Consider the following 14625-nt stretch of genomic DNA (forward strand, 5'->3'; position numbering starts at 1 on the left):
TTTTTTTCTCCTGCAGGGGGAGCCTGGGTCGGCTTTTTTTCCTCCTCCTGGACACCATACCACCCTGCAGTCTTGTGGGCTTTTTTTTCCTACTCCTGGACACCATACCACCCTGCAGTCTTGTAGGCTTTTTTCCATCTCCTGGACACCATGCCACCCTGCAGTCTTATAGGCTTTTTTTCCTCCTCCTGGACACCATGCCACCCTGCAGTCTTGTGGGCTTTTTTTCCTCCTCCTGGGCACCATACCACCCTGCACTCTTGTCAGCTATTTTTCCTCCTCCTGGAGACGATACCACCCTGCACTCTTGTTGGCTTTTTGTCCTCCTCCTGGACACCATGCCACCCTGCAGTCTTGGAGGCTTTTTTTCCTCCTCCTGGACACCATGCCACTCTGCAGTCTTGTAGGCTTTTTTTCCTCCGACTGGACACCATACCATCCTGCAGTCTTGTGGGCTTTTTTCCCTCCTCCTGGACACCATGCCACCCTGCTGTCTTGGAAGCTTTTTTTCCTCCTCCTCGACACCATGCCACCCTGCTGTCTTGTCGGCTTTTTTTCCTCCGACTGGACACCATACCACCCTGCAGGCTTGTTGGCTTTTTTTCCTCCTCCTGGAAACCATACCACCCTGCAGTCTTGTGGGCTTTTTTTTCCTACTCCTGGACACCATACCACCCTGCAGTCTTGTAGGCTTTTTTTCCTCCTCCTGGACACCATGCCACCCTGCAGTCTTGGAGGCTTTTTTTCCTCCTCCTGGACACCATGCCACCCTGCAGTCTTGGAGGCTTTTTTTCCTCCTCCTGGACACCATGCCACTCTGCAGTCTTGTAGGCTTTTTTTCCTCCGTCTGGACACCATACCATCCTGCAGTCTTGTGGGCTTTTTTCCCTCCTCCTGGACACCATGCCACCCTGCTGTCTTGGAGGCTTTTTTTCCTCCTCCTCGACACCATGCCACCCTGCAGTCTTGTCGGCTTTTTTTCCTCCGACTGGACACCATACCACCCTGCAGGCTTGTTGGCTTTTTTTCCTCCTCCTGGACACCATACCACCCTGCAGTCTTGTGGGCTTTTTTTTCCTACTCCTGGACACCATACCACCCTGCAGTCTTGTAGGCTTTTTTTCCTCCTCCTGGACACCATGCCACCCTGCAGTCTTGGAGGCTTTTTTTCCTCCTCCTGGACACCATGCCACTCTGCAGTCTTGTAGGCTTTTTTTCCTCCTCCTGGACACCATACCACCCTGCAGTCTTGGAGGCTTTTTTTCCTCCTCCTGGACACCATGCCACTCTGCAGTCTTGTAGGCTTTTTTTCCTCCGACTGGACACCATACCACCCTGCAGTCTTGTGGGCTTTTTTCCCTCCTACTGGACACCTCTCCACCCTGCAGTCTTGTCGGCTTTTTTTCCTCCTCCTGGACTCCATGCCACCCTACAGTCTTGTGGGCTTTCTTTCCTCCTCCTGGACACCATACCCCCCAGCAGTCTTGTGGGCGTTTTTTTCCTCCTCCTGGACACCATACCACCCTGCAGTCTTGTAGGCTTTTTTTCCTCCTCCTGCACACCATACCACCCTGCAGTCTTGTAGGCTTTTTTTTCCATCTCCTGGACCCCATGCCACCATGCAGTCTTGAAGGCTTTTTTTCCTCCTCCTGGGCACCATACCACCCTGCTCTCTTGTCAGCTATTTTTCCTCCTCCTGGAGACGATAGCACCCTGCACTCTTGTTGGCTTTTTGTCCTCCTCCTGGACACCATACCACCCTGCAGTCTTGTGGGCTTTTTTTCCTCCTCCTGGACACCATACCACCCTGCAGTCTTGTACGCTTTTTTTCCTCCTCCTGGACACCAAACCACCCTGCAGTCTTGTGGGCTTTTTTCCTCCTCCTGGACACCATACCACCCTGCAGTCTTGAAGGCTTTTTTCCCCCTCCTGGACACCATACCACCCTGCAGTCTTGTGGGCTTTTTTTCTTCCTCCTGGACACCATACCACCCTGCAGTCTTGTCGGCTTTTTTCCTCCTCCTGGACACCATACCACCCTGCAGTCTTGTAGGCTTTTTTTCCTCCTCTTGGACACCATACCACCCTGCACTCTTGTAGGCTTGTTTTTCCTCCTCTTGGACACCATACCACCCTGCACTCTTGTAGGCTTTTTTTCCTCCTCTTGGACACCATACAACCCTGCAGTCTTGTAGGCTTTTTTTTCTCCTACAGGGGGAGGGAGTGTTGTTGGCTTTTTTTTCTCCTGCAGGGGGAGTGTTGTCGGCATTTTTTTCTCCTGCAGGTGGAGTGTTGTTGGCTTTTTTTTTCTCCTGCAGGGGGAGTGTTGTCGACTTTTTTTTCTCCTGCAGGGGGAGTCCTGTTGGCTTTTTTTTTCTCCTGCAGGGGGAGTGTTGTAGGCTTTTTTTCTCCTGCAGGCAGGGTGTTGTTGGCTATTTTTTTCTCCTGCAGGGGGAGTGTTGTAGGCTTTTTTTCTCCTGCAGGCAGAGTGTTGTTGGCTTTTTTTCCTCCTCCAGGGGGAGTGCTGTTGGCTTTTTTTTTCTCCTGCAGGGGGAGTCTTGCAGGCTTTTTTTCTCCTGCAGGGGGAGGGAGTGTTGCAGGGTTTTTTTTTCTCCTGCAGGGGGACTGTTGTAAGATTTTTTTCTCCTGCAGGGGGAGTCTTGGAGGCTTTTTTTCTCCTGCAGGGGGAGGGAGTGTTGTAGGGTTTTTTTTCTCCTGCAGGGGGAGTGTTGTAAGTTTTTTTTTCTCCTGCAGGGAGAGTGATGTTGGCTTTTTTTTCTCCTGCAGGGGGAGGGTTGTTTTGATTGTCTGCGATTTGTGCTGTCTGACACGCTCGCTGGTATGTTCGTTTTTGCCGCACTACTCCTCGCCTTCAACTACAACTACCACTACTACGAGCCTTCAACTACTCCCAACGACCACGAGTACTTCCACCACCCCTATTGGCCTACTACGATTACAACGAGCCCACTTTTATCAGTACCGCCACTGCGACTACGACTACGACTACTAGCTGACTACTACCACTCCCACAAGCCGAATAAAAACCACTCGTACTACTGCCACCACTACCATTACCGATAAGGAATTGGAAAGAATGTGAGGGTTCTCCATTGAAAAAGAAGATCGTGATGGAAAGAAAAGTTTCAAATGGAAATTAAAAGTAAACTCGAACGGCACTCAGAAGAGAGCATACCTCCACCAGGTGCGCTGGTCACGTTTTGTATTCCAGAGTTCCCCTTAACTACCATAACTTTTTGAGATATCCTGCCAGAGGCTATATTGTTTGGCCCGATGGTGAAGAATCACTTTAAAATTCTACGAGATGGGTCCGGATCCAGATCTTCACCAAAATTGAATCGATTCTTCCTTGTCACACACACAACCTCTCCACCAAGCTTCGTCCAAATCCGTCCATAACGTTTTGAGATATCCTGCTGGATGTATCGTTTTTGGCCCTGTCTCCCAATGGTGAAGAATCATTTTAAAGAATTGTCGGAGCCGGATCCGATTCCAGATCTTCACCAAAATCGAATCATTTCGTCTTTGTCACACACGCCACATCTCTGCCGAATTTAGTCCGAATCCGTCTACAACCTTTTGAGATATCCTGTTCACAAACGGACAGACAGACAAACAGACAGGGGTAAAAAACATAACCTCCATCCACCGTTGGTGGCAGAAAATACGAAACTCTCACTTGGGAAACATTTTCAGTCCTTCAAGTATTTCCAAAGAGAATCAGTTATTGCCTACGACCATACCACCCTGAATACGCCCGATCTCGTCCGATCTCGGAAGCTAAGCAGGTTCGGGCCCGGTTAGTACCTGGATGGGAGACCGCCTGGGAACCCCGGGTGTTGTAGGCTTTTTTTTCTCCTGCAGGGGGAGTCTGGGTCGGCTTTTTTTCCTCCTCCTGGACACCATACCACCCTGCAGTCTTGTGGGCTTTTTTTTCCTACTCCTGGACACCATACCACCCTGCAGTCTTGTAGGCTTTTTTCCATCTCCTGGACACCATGCCACCCTGCAGTCTTATAGGCTTTTTTTCCTCCTCCTGGACACCATGCCACCCTGCAGTCTTGTGGGCTTTTTTTCCTCCTCCTGGGCACCATACCACCCTGCACTCTTGTCAGCTATTTTTCCTCCTCCTGGAGACGATACCACCCTGCACTCTTGTTGGCTTTTTGTCCTCCTCCTGGACACCATGCCACCCTGCAGTCTTGGAGGCTTTTTTTCCTCCTCCTGGACACCATGCCACTCTGCAGTCTTGTAGGCTTTTTTTCCTCCGACTGGACACCATACCATCCTGCAGTCTTGTGGGCTTTTTTCCCTCCTCCTGGACACCATGCCACCCTGCTGTCTTGGAAGCTTTTTTTCCTCCTCCTCGACACCATGCCACCCTGCTGTCTTGTCGGCTTTTTTTCCTCCGACTGGACACCATACCACCCTGCAGGCTTGTTGGCTTTTTTTCCTCCTCCTGGAAACCATACCACCCTGCAGTCTTGTGGGCTTTTTTTTCCTACTCCTGGACACCATACCACCCTGCAGTCTTGTAGGCTTTTTTTCCTCCTCCTGGACACCATGCCACCCTGCAGTCTTGGAGGCTTTTTTTCCTCCTCCTGGACACCATGCCACCCTGCAGTCTTGGAGGCTTTTTTTCCTCCTCCTGGACACCATGCCACTCTGCAGTCTTGTAGGCTTTTTTTCCTCCGTCTGGACACCATACCATCCTGCAGTCTTGTGGGCTTTTTTCCCTCCTCCTGGACACCATGCCACCCTGCTGTCTTGGAGGCTTTTTTTCCTCCTCCTCGACACCATGCCACCCTGCAGTCTTGTCGGCTTTTTTTCCTCCGACTGGACACCATACCACCCTGCAGGCTTGTTGGCTTTTTTTCCTCCTCCTGGACACCATACCACCCTGCAGTCTTGTGGGCTTTTTTTTCCTACTCCTGAACACCATACCACCCTGCAGTCTTGTAGGCTTTTTTTCCTCCTCCTGGACACCATGCCACCCTGCAGTCTTGGAGGCTTTTTTTCCTCCTCCTGGACACCATGCCACTCTGCAGTCTTGTAGGCTTTTTTTCCTCCTCCTGGACACCATACCACCCTGCAGTCTTGGAGGCTTTTTTTCCTCCTCCTGGACACCATGCCACTCTGCAGTCTTGTAGGCTTTTTTTCCTCCGACTGGACACCATACCACCCTGCAGTCTTGTGGGCTTTTTTCCCTCCTACTGGACACCTCTCCACCCTGCAGTCTTGTCGGCTTTTTTTCCTCCTCCTGGACTCCATGCCACCCTACAGTCTTGTGGGCTTTCTTTCCTCCTCCTGGACACCATACCCCCCAGCAGTCTTGTGGGCGTTTTTTTCCTCCTCCTGGACACCATACCACCCTGCAGTCTTGTAGGCTTTTTTTCCTCCTCCTGCACACCATACCACCCTGCAGTCTTGTAGGCTTTTTTTTCCATCTCCTGGACCCCATGCCACCATGCAGTCTTGAAGGCTTTTTTTCCTCCTCCTGGGCACCATACCACCCTGCTCTCTTGTCAGCTATTTTTCCTCCTCCTGGAGACGATAGCACCCTGCACTCTTGTTGGCTTTTTGTCCTCCTCCTGGACACCATACCACCCTGCAGTCTTGTGGGCTTTTTTTCCTCCTCCTGGACACCATACCACCCTGCAGTCTTGTACGCTTTTTTTCCTCCTCCTGGACACCAAACCACCCTGCAGTCTTGTGGGCTTTTTTCCTCCTCCTGGACACCATACCACCCTGCAGTCTTGAAGGCTTTTTTCCCCCTCCTGGACACCATACCACCCTGCAGTCTTGTGGGCTTTTTTTCTTCCTCCTGGACACCATACCACCCTGCAGTCTTGTCGGCTTTTTTCCTCCTCCTGGACACCATACCACCCTGCAGTCTTGTAGGCTTTTTTTCCTCCTCTTGGACACCATACCACCCTGCACTCTTGTAGGCTTGTTTTTCCTCCTCTTGGACACCATACCACCCTGCACTCTTGTAGGCTTTTTTTCCTCCTCTTGGACACCATACCACCCTGCAGTCTTGTAGGCTTTTTTTTCTCCTACAGGGGGAGGGAGTGTTGTTGGCTTTTTTTTCTCCTGCAGGGGGAGTGTTGTCGGCATTTTTTTCTCCTGCAGGTGGAGTGTTGTTGGCTTTTTTTTTCTCCTGCAGGGGGAGTGTTGTCGACTTTTTTTTCTCCTGCAGGGGGAGTCCTGTTGGCTTTTTTTTTCTCCTGCAGGGGGAGTGTTGTAGGCTTTTTTTCTCCTGCAGGCAGGGTGTTGTTGGCTATTTTTTTCTCCTGCAGGGGGAGTGTTGTAGGCTTTTTTTCTCCTGCAGGCAGAGTGTTGTTGGCTTTTTTTCCTCCTCCAGGGGGAGTGCTGTTGGCTTTTTTTTTCTCCTGCAGGGGGAGTCTTGCAGGCTTTTTTTCTCCTGCAGGGGGAGGGAGTGTTGCAGGGTTTTTTTTTCTCCTGCAGGGGGACTGTTGTAAGATTTTTTTCTCCTGCAGGGGGAGTCTTGGAGGCTTTTTTTCTCCTGCAGGGGGAGGGAGTGTTGTAGGGTTTTTTTTCTCCTGCAGGGGGAGTGTTGTAAGTTTTTTTTTCTCCTGCAGGGAGAGTGATGTTGGCTTTTTTTTCTCCTGCAGGGGGAGGGTTGTTTTGATTGTCTGCGATTTGTGCTGTCTGACACGCTCGCTGGTATGTTCGTTTTTGCCGCACTACTCCTCGCCTTCAACTACAACTACCACTACTACGAGCCTTCAACTACTCCCAACGACCACGAGTACTTCCACCACCCCTATTGGCCTACTACGATTACAACGAGCCCACTTTTATCAGTACCGCCACTGCGACTACGACTACGACTACTAGCTGACTACTACCACTCCCACAAGCCGAATAAAAACCACTCGTACTACTGCCACCACTACCATTACCGATAAGGAATTGGAAAGAATGTGAGGGTTCTCCATTGAAAAAGAAGATCGTGATGGAAAGAAAAGTTTCAAATGGAAATTAAAAGTAAACTCGAACGGCACTCAGAAGAGAGCATACCTCCACCAGGTGCGCTGGTCACGTTTTGTATTCCAGAGTTCCCCTTAACTACCATAACTTTTTGAGATATCCTGCCAGAGGCTATATTGTTTGGCCCGATGGTGAAGAATCACTTTAAAATTCTACGAGATGGGTCCGGATCCAGATCTTCACCAAAATTGAATCGATTCTTCCTTGTCACACACACAACCTCTCCACCAAGCTTCGTCCAAATCCGTCCATAACGTTTTGAGATATCCTGCTGGATGTATCGTTTTTGGCCCTGTCTCCCAATGGTGAAGAATCATTTTAAAGAATTGTCGGAGCCGGATCCGATTCCAGATCTTCACCAAAATCGAATCATTTCGTCTTTGTCACACACGCCACATCTCTGCCGAATTTAGTCCGAATCCGTCTACAACCTTTTGAGATATCCTGTTCACAAACGGACAGACAGACAAACAGACAGGGGTAAAAAACATAACCTCCATCCACCGTTGGTGGCAGAAAATACGAAACTCTCACTTGGGAAACATTTTCAGTCCTTCAAGTATTTCCAAAGAGAATCAGTTATTGCCTACGACCATACCACCCTGAATACGCCCGATCTCGTCCGATCTCGGAAGCTAAGCAGGTTCGGGCCCGGTTAGTACCTGGATGGGAGACCGCCTGGGAACCCCGGGTGTTGTAGGCTTTTTTTTCTCCTGCAGGGGGAGCCTGGGTCGGCTTTTTTTCCTCCGATTGGACACCATACCACCCTGCAGGCTTGTAGGCTTTTTTCCCTCCTCCTGGACACCATACCACACTGCAGTCTTGTGGGCTTTTTTTCCTCTCCTGGACACCATACCACCCTGCAGTCTTGGAGGCTTTTTTTCCTCCTCCTCGACACCATGCCACCCTGCAGTCTTGGAGGCTTTTTTTCCTCCTCCTCGACACCATGCCACCCTGCAGTCTTGGAGGCTTTTTTTCCTCCTCCTCGACACCATGCCACCCTGCAGTCTTGTAGGCTTTTTTTCCTCCTCCTTGACACCATACCACCCTGCAGCCTTGTTGGCTTTTTTTTCCTCCTCCTGGACACCATACCACCCTGCAGTCTTGTAGGCTTTTTTTCCTCCTCCTCGACACCATGCCACCCTGCTGTCTAGGAGGCTTTTTTTCCTCCTCCTTGACACCATACCACCCTGCAGCCTTGTTGGCTTTTTTTTCCTCCTCCTGGACACCATACCACCCTGCAGTCTTGGAGGCTTTTTTTCCTCCTCCTGGACACCATGCCACCCTGCAGTCTTGTAGGCTTTTTTTCCTCCTCCTGGACACCATACCACCCTGCAGTCTTGTAGGCTTTTTTTCCATCTCCTGGACCCCATGCCACCCTGCAGTCTTATAGACTTTTTTTCCTCCTCCTGGACACCATGCCACCCTGCAGTCTTGGAGGCGTTTTTTCCTCCTTGACACCATACCACCCTGCAGTCTTGTGGGCTTTTTTTCCTCCTCCTGGGCACCATTCCACCCTTCACTCTTGTCAGCTATTTTTCCTCCTCCTGGACACCATGCCACCCTGCAGTCTTGGAGGCTTTTTTTCCTCCTCCTGGACACCATGCCACTCTGCAGTCTTGTAGGCTTTTCTTCCTCCGACTGGACACCATACCACCCTGCAGTCTTGTGCGCTTTTTTCCCTCCTCCTGGACACCATACCACCCTGCAGTCTTGTAGGCTTTTTTTCCCCCTCCTGGACACCATGCCACCCTGCTGTCTTGTAGGCTTTTTTTTCCTCCTCCTGGACACAATGCCACCCTGCTGTCTTGGAGGCTTTTTTTCCTCCTCCTTGACACCATACCACCCTGCAGCCTTGTTGGCTTTTTTTTCCTCCTCCTGGACACCATACCACCCTGCAGTCTTGTAGGCTTTTTTTCCTCCTCCTGGACACCACGCCACCCTGCAGTCTTGGAGGCTTTTTTTCCTCCTCCTGGACACCATGCCACTCTGCAGTCTTGTAGGCTTTTTTTCCTCCGACTGGACACCATACCATCCTGCAGTCTTGTGGGCTTTTTTCCCTCCTCCTGGACACCATGCCACCCTGCTGTCTTGGAGGCTTTTTTTCCTCCTCCTCGACACCATGCCACCCTGCAGTCTTGTCGGCTTTTTTTCCTCCGACTGGACACCATACCACCCTGCAGGCTTGTTGGCTTTTTTTCCTCCTCCTGGACACCATACCACCCTGCAGTCTTGTGGGCTTTTTTTTCCTACTCCTGGACACCATACCACCCTGCAGTCTTGTAGGCTTTTTTTCCTCCTCCTGGACACCATGCCACCCTGCAGTCTTGGAGGCTTTTTTTCCTCCTCCTGGACACCATGCCACTCTGCAGTCTTGTAGGCTTTTTTTCCTCCTCCTGGACACCATACCACCCTGCAGTCTTGGAGGCTTTTTTTCCTCCTCCTGGACACCATGCCACTCTGCAGTCTTGTAGGCTTTTTTTCCTCCGACTGGACACCATACCACCCTGCAGTCTTGTGGGCTTTTTTCCCTCCTACTGGACACCTCTCCACCCTGCAGTCTTGTCGGCTTTTTTTCCTCCTCCTGGACTCCATGCCACCCTACAGTCTTGTGGGCTTTCTTTCCTCCTCCTGGACACCATACCCCCCAGCAGTCTTGTGGGCGTTTTTTTCCTCCTCCTGGACACCATACCACCCTGCAGTCTTGTAGGCTTTTTTTCCTCCTCCTGCACACCATACCACCCTGCAGTCTTGTAGGCTTTTTTTTCCATCTCCTGGACCCCATGCCACCATGCAGTCTTGAAGGCTTTTTTTCCTCCTCCTGGGCACCATACCACCCTGCTCTCTTGTCAGCTATTTTTCCTCCTCCTGGAGACGATAGCACCCTGCACTCTTGTTGGCTTTTTGTCCTCCTCCTGGACACCATACCACCCTGCAGTCTTGTGGGCTTTTTTTCCTCCTCCTGGACACCATACCACCCTGCAGTCTTGTACGCTTTTTTTCCTCCTCCTGGACACCAAACCACCCTGCAGTCTTGGAGGCTTTTTTTCCTCCTCCTGGACACCATGCCACCCTGCAGTCTTGGAGGCGTTTTTTCCTCCTTGACACCATACCACCCTGCAGTCTTGTGGGCTTTTTTTCCTCCTCCTGGGCACCATTCCACCCTTCACTCTTGTCAGCTATTTTTCCTCCTCCTGGACACCATGCCACCCTGCAGTCTTGGAGGCTTTTTTTCCTCCTCCTGGACACCATGCCACTCTGCAGTCTTGTAGGCTTTTCTTCCTCCGACTGGACACCATACCACCCTGCAGTCTTGTGCGCTTTTTTCCCTCCTCCTGGACACCATACCACCCTGCAGTCTTGTGGGCTTTTTTTCCTCCTCCTGGACACCATACCACCCTGCAGTCTTGGAGGCTTTTTTTCCTCCTCCTCGACACCATGCCACCCTGCAGTCTTGTAGGCTTTTTTTCCCCCTCCTGGACACCATGCCACCCTGCTGTCTTGTAGGCTTTTTTTTCCTCCTCCTGGACACAATGCCACCCTGCTGTCTTGGAGGCTTTTTTTCCTCCTCCTTGACACCATACCACCCTGCAGCCTTGTTGGCTTTTTTTTCCTCCTCCTGGACACCATACCACCCTGCAGTCTTGTAGGCTTTTTTTCCTCCTCCTGGACACCACGCCACCCTGCAGTCTTGGAGGCTTTTTTTCCTCCTCCTGGACACCATGCCACTCTGCAGTCTTGTAGGCTTTTTTTCCTCCGACTGGACACCATACCATCCTGCAGTCTTGTGGGCTTTTTTCCCTCCTCCTGGACACCATGCCACCCTGCTGTCTTGGAGGCTTTTTTTCCTCCTCCTCGACACCATGCCACCCTGCAGTCTTGTCGGCTTTTTTTCCTCCGACTGGACACCATACCACCCTGCAGGCTTGTGGGCTTTTTTTCCTCCTCCTGGACACCATACCACCCTGCAGTCTTGTGGGCTTTTTTTTCCTACTCCTGGACACCATACCACCCTGCAGTCTTGTAGGCTTTTTTCCATCTCCTGGACACCATGCCACCCTGCAGTCTTATAGGCTTTTTTTCCTCCTCCTGGACACCATGCCACCCTGCAGTCTTGTGGGCTTTTTTTCCTCCTCCTGGGCACCATACCACCCTGCACTCTTGTCAGCTATTTTTCCTCCTCCTGGAGACGATACCACCCTGCACTCTTGTTGGCTTTTTGTCCTCCTCCTGGACACCATGCCACCCTGCAGTCTTGGAGGCTTTTTTTCCTCCTCCTGGACACCATGCCACTCTGCAGTCTTGTAGGCTTTTTTTCCTCCGACTGGACACCATACCATCCTGCAGTCTTGTGGGCTTTTTTCCCTCCTCCTGGACACCATGCCACCCTGCTGTCTTGGAAGCTTTTTTTCCTCCTCCTCGACACCATGCCACCCTGCAGTCTTGTCGGCTTTTTTTCCTCCGACTGGACACCATACCACCCTGCAGGCTTGTTGGCTTTTTTTCCTCCTCCTGGAAACCATACCACCCTGCAGTCTTGTGGGCTTTTTTTTCCTACTCCTGGACACCATACCACCCTGCAGTCTTGTAGGCTTTTTTTCCTCCTCCTGGACACCATGCCACCCTGCAGTCTTGGAGGCTTTTTTTCCTCCTCCTGGACACCATGCCACCCTGCAGTCTTGGAGGCTTTTTTTCCTCCTCCTGGACACCATGCCACTCTGCAGTCTTGTAGGCTTTTTTTCCTCCGACTGGACACCATACCATCCTGCAGTCTTGTGGGCTTTTTTCCCTCCTCCTGGACACCATGCCACCCTGCTGTCTTGGAGGCTTTTTTTCCTCCTCCTCGACACCATGCCACCCTGCAGTCTTGTCGGCTTTTTTTCCTCCGACTGGACACCATACCACCCTGCAGGCTTGTTGGCTTTTTTTCCTCCTCCTGGACACCATACCACCCTGCAGCCTTGTGGGCTTTTTTTTCCTACTCCTGGACACCATACCACCCTGCAGTCTTGTAGGCTTTTTTTCCTCCTCCTGGACACCATGCCACCCTGCAGTCTTGGAGGCTTTTTTTCCTCCTCCTGGACACCATGCCACTCTGCAGTCTTGTAGGCTTTTTTTCCTCCTCCTGGACACCATACCACCCTGCAGTCTTGGAGGCTTTTTTTCCTCCTCCTGGACACCATGCCACTCTGCAGTCTTGTAGGCTTTTTTTCCTCCGACTGGACACCATACCACCCTGCAGTCTTGTGGGCTTTTTTCCCTCCTACTGGACACCTCTCCACCCTGCAGTCTTGTCAGCTTTTTTTCCTCCTCCTGGACTCCATGCCACCCTACAGTCTTGTGGGCTTTCTTTCCTCCTCCTGGACACCATACCCCCCAGCAGTCTTGTGGGCGTTTTTTTCCTCCTCTTGGACACCATACCACCCTGCAGTCTTGTAGGCTTTTTTTCCTCCTCCTGCACACCATACCACCCTGCAGTCTTGTAGGCTTTTTTTTCCATCTCCTGGACCCCATGCCACCATGCAGTCTTGAAGGCTTTTTTTCCTCCTCCTGGGCACCATACCACCCTGCTCTCTTGTCAGCTATTTTTCCTCCTCCTGGAGACGATAGCACCCTGCACTCTTGTTGGCTTTTTGTCCTCCTCCTGGACACCATACCACCCTGCAGTCTTGTGGGCTTTTTTTCCTCCTCCTGGACACCATACCACCCTGCAGTCTTGTACGCTTTTTTTCCTCCTCCTGGACACCAAACCACCCTGCAGTCTTGTGGGCTTTTTTCCTCCTCCTGGACACCATACCACCCTGCAGTCTTGAAGGCTTTTTTTCCTCCTCCTGGACACCATGCCACTCTGCAGTCTTGTAGGCTTTTTTTCCTCCGACTGGACACCATACCACCCTGCAGTCTTGTGGGCTTTTTTCCCTCCTACTGGACACCTCTCCACCCTGCAGTCTTGTCAGCTTTTTTTCCTCCTCCTGGACACCATACCACCCTGCAGTCTTGTAGGCTTTTTTTCCTCCTCCTGCACACCATACCACCCTGCAGTCTTGTAGGCTTTTTTTTCCATCTCCTGGACCCCATGCCACCATGCAGTCTTGAAGGCTTTTTTTCCTCCTCCTGGGCACCATACCACCCTGCTCTCTTGTCAGCTATTTTTCCTCCTCCTGGAGACGATAGCACCCTGCACTCTTGTTGGCTTTTTGTCCTCCTCCTGGACACCATACCACCCTGCAGTCTTGTGGGCTTTTTTTCCTCCTCCTGGACACCATACCACCCTGCAGTCTTGTACGCTTTTTTTCCTCCTCCTGGACACCAAACCACCCTGCAGTCTTGTGGGCTTTTTTCCTCCTCCTGGACACCATACCACCCTGCAGTCTTGAAGGCTTTTTTCCCCCTCCTGGACACCATACCACCCTGCAGTCTTGTGGGCTTTTTTTCTTCCTCCTGGACACCATACCACCCTGCAGTCTTGTCGGCTTTTTTCCTCCTCCTGGACACCATACCACCCTGCAGTCTTGTAGGCTTTTTTTCCTCCTCTTGGACACCATACCACCCTGCACTCTTGTAGGCTTGTTTTTCCTCCTCTTGGACACCATACCACCCTGCACTCTTGTAGGCTTTTTTTCCTCCTCTTGGACACCATACCACCCTGCAGTCTTGTAGGCTTTTTTTTCTCCTACAGGGGGAGGGAGTGTTGTTGGCTTTTTTTTCTCCTGCAGGGGGAGTGTTGTCGGCATTTTTTTCTCCTGCAGGTGGAGTGTTGTTGGCTTTTTTTTTCTCCTGCAGGGGGAGTGTTGTCGACTTTTTTTTCTCCTGCAGGGGGAGTCCTGTTGGCTTTTTTTTTCTCCTGCAGGGGGAGTGTTGTAGGCTTTTTTTCTCCTGCAGGCAGGGTGTTGTTGGCTATTTTTTTCTCCTGCAGGGGGAGTGTTGTAGGCTTTTTTTCTCCTGCAGGCAGAGTGTTGTTGGCTTTTTTTCCTCCTCCAGGGGGAGTGCTGTTGGCTTTTTTTTTCTCCTGCAGGGGGAGTCTTGCAGGCTTTTTTTCTCCTGCAGGGGGAGGGAGTGTTGCAGGGTTTTTTTTTCTCCTGCAGGGGGACTGTTGTAAGATTTTTTTCTCCTGCAGGGGGAGTCTTGGAGGCTTTTTTTCTCCTGCAGGGGGAGGGAGTGTTGTAGGGTTTTTTTTCTCCTGCAGGGGGAGTGTTGTAAGTTTTTTTTTCTCCTGCAGGGAGAGTGATGTTGGCTTTTTTTTCTCCTGCAGGGGGAGGGTTGTTTTGATTGTCTGCGATTTGTGCTGTCTGACACGCTCGCTGGTATGTTCGTTTTTGCCGCACTACTCCTCGCCTTCAACTACAACTACCACTACTACGAGCCTTCAACTACTCCCAACGACCACGAGTACTTCCACCACCCCTATTGGCCTACTACGATTACAACGAGCCCACTTTTATCAGTACCGCCACTGCGACTACGACTACGACTACTAGCTGACTACTACCACTCCCACAAGCCGAATAAAAACCACTCGTACTACTGCCACCACTACCATTACCGATAAGGAATTGGAAAGAATGTGAGGGTTCTCCATTGAAAAAGAAG

The 14625-nt window shown here is 51.2% G+C and overlaps 2 non-coding genes across 2 annotated transcripts; both read left to right on the forward strand.

Moving 5' to 3' along the window:
- Positions 1-3750: 3750 nt before the first annotated feature.
- Positions 3751-3869, forward strand: LOC144890055 (5S ribosomal RNA). The gene has a single exon (XR_013622253.1). It is a non-coding gene; the product is annotated as a 5S ribosomal RNA (ribosomal RNA).
- Positions 3870-7619: 3750 nt separating this feature from the next.
- LOC144890064 (5S ribosomal RNA) lies at positions 7620-7738 on the forward strand. The gene has a single exon (XR_013622264.1). It is a non-coding gene; the product is annotated as a 5S ribosomal RNA (ribosomal RNA).
- The last annotated feature ends 6887 nt before the right edge of the window (positions 7739-14625 follow it).

This window comes from Myxine glutinosa, chromosome 1 (assembly GCF_964187855.1).
Source record: "Myxine glutinosa chromosome 1, kmMyxGlut1.1, whole genome shotgun sequence".
NCBI lineage: Eukaryota > Metazoa > Chordata > Myxini > Myxiniformes > Myxinidae > Myxine > Myxine glutinosa.